The sequence below is a fragment of the Polyodon spathula genome, chromosome 16 (genome assembly GCF_017654505.1).
Source record: "Polyodon spathula isolate WHYD16114869_AA chromosome 16, ASM1765450v1, whole genome shotgun sequence".
Taxonomy (NCBI): domain Eukaryota; kingdom Metazoa; phylum Chordata; class Actinopteri; order Acipenseriformes; family Polyodontidae; genus Polyodon; species Polyodon spathula.
The window spans coordinates 38177328-38182947 of NC_054549.1; positions in this window are offsets into that span (position 1 = coordinate 38177328).

The following is a 5620-nucleotide window of genomic DNA, read 5'->3' on the forward strand; positions in this document are numbered from 1 at the left end:
CCACATGAGAGTTCCTCTTTCTGTAAATAAACCAGACTACAATTAACCAACAAAGGGGGGGGTGTTGCTGCCTGAGAGAAGAGGCCTGTACAGGATAAGAATCTCTAAAAGACATTTCTGCGGGCAGAAGTACAGTTGTATTCTTCTCTCAGGCAGCAACACCTCCACTGTACACTCCTCCCTGGCAGACCCCCGCAAAGACGTGGTTATTTACCTTATAATCCATGATAAAGCAAGCTCTTCCATGAAGTGAGATAGCACAGTGGGCTAGTTCACTAGCATGCTGTGCTGTTCCCGTGTGGAGGACTGGGTTCAAATCCCAGTGACTCCTTCCGTTATTTTCAAAGAATTGATTAATATCCAGTATATCTTCCATGGAAGTGAGACAGTACAGGAGGCCCGTTTGCTTGAATGCAGTGCTGTTCTCTGAGCACTGGGCTGAAATCAAGATGAGCCATTTCCTTTATCTGTGCAGAACTGGTTTGATTACCTCAAACTCGGTCCTTGGGAGCTTCCATTCCAGCTGAGCCCTCAATTACTCTCTATACCTTCAAATTGCACTGCTGATTAACTAAACCTTTTTAAAATTGTTTTCAGCTCAACAGTTGTAGAGTTCAAGTTACTTGTAAACTGTACTGAGAAATGCAGCTTTTATAGGCTGTACCTGAAACCCGGGCTCGACGACTTGGCCCTGGCAGAGAACACAGCTGCTGTTTTGTCTGTCCGTGGCAGAGATTTATTTATTTATTTTGAAATGTCCGTCACCGCTCCCCATGGCGCTGAAACATGAGGTCAGCATGTCTCCGTTGATTTACACGGCTTATAGTCTTCAGTATACCTTTGGTCCTATAAACAAATTGTTGCAAATAATGCTGAATCAGCTAGGCTGGTCAGTAAAACATTGAATCCTTTTGTATGGAGAATCTGAGTAGCTAAGGCTCATGGTTCATCAGCTGATTCAGATTCAGTTGTATTGAGTTTGCCCACTAATGATGATAAACAAACTACAAGTTAGGTGCCTGCTGATATGAAAAACAGTGAGTTTTGGCCCCCTACTGTATTCTGGATGAATGGCATCCCTTCTAAAGTGTCTCCATGTGAGCAGAAAGAAGTGTATAGTAACCATGTGTACAGATCCAGAACTATTGTACATGGTGCAGAAGTAACCCTGACACATAAATTAGAACATAATCCTCTTGTTAACTGTGCATGTAATATGTGCCAAAGCAAGTCATCAGTGACTGGGCCCAGACTTTGTCCGGCATGCAGTCATTTGGCTAAACACTGTAGAATCTTGTTTGAATGCAATGATTCTGTAGGTGTTTCTTTCTCTCATTTAAATGTAAACCCAAAAAGATATTAAGAGGATTGAATGCATGAGTTGTGAAAGGGGCACCTAGTAAAATGGGCGCATCTGGGAAAATTAGAATGTGAGGAAGGTGTCCCTGCTAAGCGCGTACAAGTGTCTTGTAGGTACGAAGTCAAGGCCATGGCGACTCACACCTGTGATGCGAGACGATGGATTCAAGAGCCTATTATCGTGTTCAGTGAGCCTGCCCGAGTGGAACCCGAGACCGAAGTGGAGTCCTGCTGGGAGCGAGCTGAAACCCTTGACTTTGTGCCTATTTAAAATGAAATGTATTAATGCAATAATATGTGTTATAATCCTTTGTATTGTTTGTATAATCTTTAGTTTGGAAAATTGTGTGTGTAATCAAAAGTAACGCGTAATGCTGTTTTAATTCTTAACTGTGAAACTTATGTATTTTCTTTATATAAAATCATGCAGTAGAAGCTGGTATAGTTTGATACAAGTGGCCAGTTTTTAGGCAGTTTCTTATCAAGATGGGCTTGATTCCCAGAATTGAATGCTTCTGCAGCACCCTTTTTAGCCTAAGAAAATGTTGTTAAATGTTGAAATAAGGTTTGATATGCTTGCTTTTTACTATAAACTATTTGTGCGTGTAAGACCATGTGCTTAACACTGCCTGTCATAATATACATGAAATTGTTTCTCGTCAAGACAGGTTCGCATAAAAAAAAGATGATGCAACATAAAGGGATGTTGTTTGAAAAATAAAATAAGAATCTTAAAAAGTAATTTTAAGAAAAAGAATAGAAGATGGGTTTTAAGAAAGTAAGAACATTATAACTTGCTGTGAGCCTGTCTTGAAGTCGTGCCAGAAAGTAGAGGGATAGTTGGCATGAAGAGCGGAGTTCTCTTATCAAACAGCGTCAAGGTTAGAGTGTCTTCTCGCCATAGAAAAATTGGAAAAAACCTCGATTATCGCTGGAAATTGGAAAGCTGAGCGCAGAACTAGAAAACTGGTTTTAGCTGGTTTTTGTGCAGCTGAAATAAATAGGAGGTCGTCCGCAGTTCAGCTGAATTCGTGCTGTTAGGAAGCTCATAGGACAGACATTACAATCTTACACTTAAACAAAAAACAAATAGATCATCCATGAAGAGAAACTCTATATTGGGAAAAACATAAGATCGAAGTTCCCTATAATATCTGTTAATCACACTCCATCAAAGAGAGAAGGAAAACTAATTTGAAGAATAGAATGGCATGAGGGAATATATTATAAGACATTAATACATATAATCAATATAATCATAACTAATAGTGTTGCATATATTTCAAACAACACTCATATATTCAACAATAACATTAGTGTTGTATTATTTCAAACAACACTTATCTATTCAAAATAACATTAGTGTTGTATATACTTTAAACAACACTTATATACTCAACATAACACTATAGTGTTGTATATATTTCAAACAGCACTCATATATTCAAAATAGTATAATTTTCTTTGTTTCGCCTAGCTTTTTAGATAGGAGGGGTCGAGAGATGAGCGGGTGAGATCATGATCGGATACGTGGACCAGGTGTCGTATCTTAAAATTGCTGACACACGGCTCTAAATTTTTAGGCTGTTGTGTGCCAAAGAGATAAGAATTGGACTTGATAAAGATTCTCCATGTATTCCTATGGAGACTAATCCTATAAAAACCTCACACTTTTCGCAAAGGGGCACCACATTCAAGACCTTTGCTTGACAGGGTGAAGTGGTCCATCACTTGCAGATCTCCACCAGACTGATTCCTTTGTTCACGCTGCTTTTCCTTATAATAGGAGGTAAGCATATTACTAACAGTGTTATATCTCACATGTATTGGTTTTATTGCTATAAGGTTTTGAAACTATGTTTTGGTTTTAAGAGAGTGTTATATTGAATGAAACTGAAATATAGGAGTGGGTGCTTGTAGGCTGCATGTGTTAGAATTTGGAGGTCTGATCAACCTACCTTTTTCCAAATACTAAAAGCATTTTAATAAAGCAAAAGAGCATTGCTCTGATTCGTAAAACTTAAAATGAATGAGTCTCGAGTGTCTTTCTTTCCGATTAAAAAAGGTTATATGGACTTACTTACAGCTGGTCCAGTGCTCAAACATAAACCACTAGGAGTTTACAACATCTCTGTCCTCCTAACGTCTCCCCTGAGTGAAGAGGGTGCAGAGTAAACAGAAAATAAATAAGACAGAATAAAAAGAGTACGTGAGAATCTGCGAAACGCAGCAGACGTGACGGTATACAAGCCGTTTTTATCCTCCAACACAGCTTCATTCATTCTGGTGGCGTTTTAGGAAAATGTAATTCTACATGTGAATAGGGTTTAAGAAAATGGGAAAATATTCTTCTGGAATTCAGATTTGTATTCGCTTTCGTGCCTGAACACCTTTCCGTACATAACTTTCTGAAGTTCCAAAAATGCAAGTTAAATAAGATGTTAGTTTTATATAAAAATAATAAATTTGACCTTGTAACAACGAATAATAACACTCCTAAAATCGAACAGCTGGACCCAGTCACTGAGATTACGCCCCCCCTCTTCAGTTCCTGTTTGGTAGTGCACTACAATGAAGAGCTGAAGCCTGAACTCTGTGCTAAAGCTGGGATCAGCTCGTCCACAACTCTGTTCCCATCTCTATTGTTTAATGCATATTAAAAAAAAACATTTGAGATGCATTATATATTTTAATTGCAGATATTATATACAATAAAAATGCTAGCTCAAAACTAATGTTTTTAGTCACATGTGATGATTTCCCTTTTCAGAGATTGCACACTTCTGGAGCTGAGAATCGTGGATGTGGAAGATTCACACCTATGAACTGTACTTGTTTCTATAGAATAAGAAAAACACAAATAGTGCCATCTTGCATCCAAAAACTTAACGGGGTCCGGAAACTTCATAGCTGGCACAAAACTTTAAATGTGGAAGTTTTATATAGTAACACCACTGTTGTACTAGAATTTTATTTATTTATTTATTTATTTTAAATACGCCTGATTACAATTGCATTGGATCTATTAGAAAAACCTTTTTTTGTTTCACATATCACACACAAATAAAAAAAAAAAAACCACGAGACGATTCCTTTTTAAATTAAACAGAGCAGAACAAAAGCGCGACAAGAAAGGATCTCGTTTCAGTGATTTATTTGATACCCGAATAAAGGTTTACAAGGAAAGAGTCCAACAAAACAAGCATCAACATAAAACACATTCTTCCCAAACATTAGCAGATCCAAACGAACAGTTTTCTCGAGCTACGATTATGAAGCAGACTATCCAGCACAGACAGATGTGCCGAGCACGTCATCCAAGCGAGGAGTTCCTTTCGTCATGTCTGACAGGTCCTGAAGCAGTCTGTAATCAGGCTTTGCACAGAGGTCACGTTTAACTGGAGCATTACAACACTGCATTTCATAAGGCCTATACTGGTTACCTTCCTTGGCTACCTCATCTTAGGATACCTTTTCATCACAGACTACACCTTTTTTTCTTAAATCTTTATGCGGGGGGGAAAACCCTGCATTTAAAACCAGACACACTGACCACACCCCATAAAGAAAAGATACAAGCCACGAAACGCAAGACAATGCAGTGCTTGAAGGACATGGGTCACTTATTCCTGGATTCAAATTAGCAAGGCGTTTCACTAGCACCTTGCAAGAAATAAATCTACTGTGAACAGGACAGTTGAAATCTACTTTAAAAATAGTGCAGTTTTCAATTCCACAGTTATTGTGCAAAACTAAAAAAATAAAAATTGAACACAAAATATATAAAACAATCTGAATATTCTTTAAAAGCAGGGAAACAGAAGTGCGACGGAAATAACCTGGAGCCCCATCATTTACCAGTAACCTGGAGCCCCATCATTTACCAGTAACCTGGAGCCCCATCATTTACCAGTAACCATCTTTTTGATCCAATGATTTAGAATCTATTTTAAGTGAGCCTGATGATTTTTTGCAAACGCTGGTTTGAACACTCATGAATATGTCCCAGCTCTAGAATCCCTCCCCCTCCCCACAGCATGGAAACAACATTTGCAGTATTGTAAGAGCAAATCATGGCTTCACATTCAGTATCGAATAAGGTGCATAGAAGGACTCCCTGGAGCCACTACCTTTATTGCAACATTCAAATAAAAAGGCATTTGGTCTTGGTGTGTAGCATGCCTGCTGTGCACTAAATAGGGAGAATTCCCAGTATATACACAAAAAAAAAAAAAAGTTAAAATCCCCCCCCCCCCCCCCC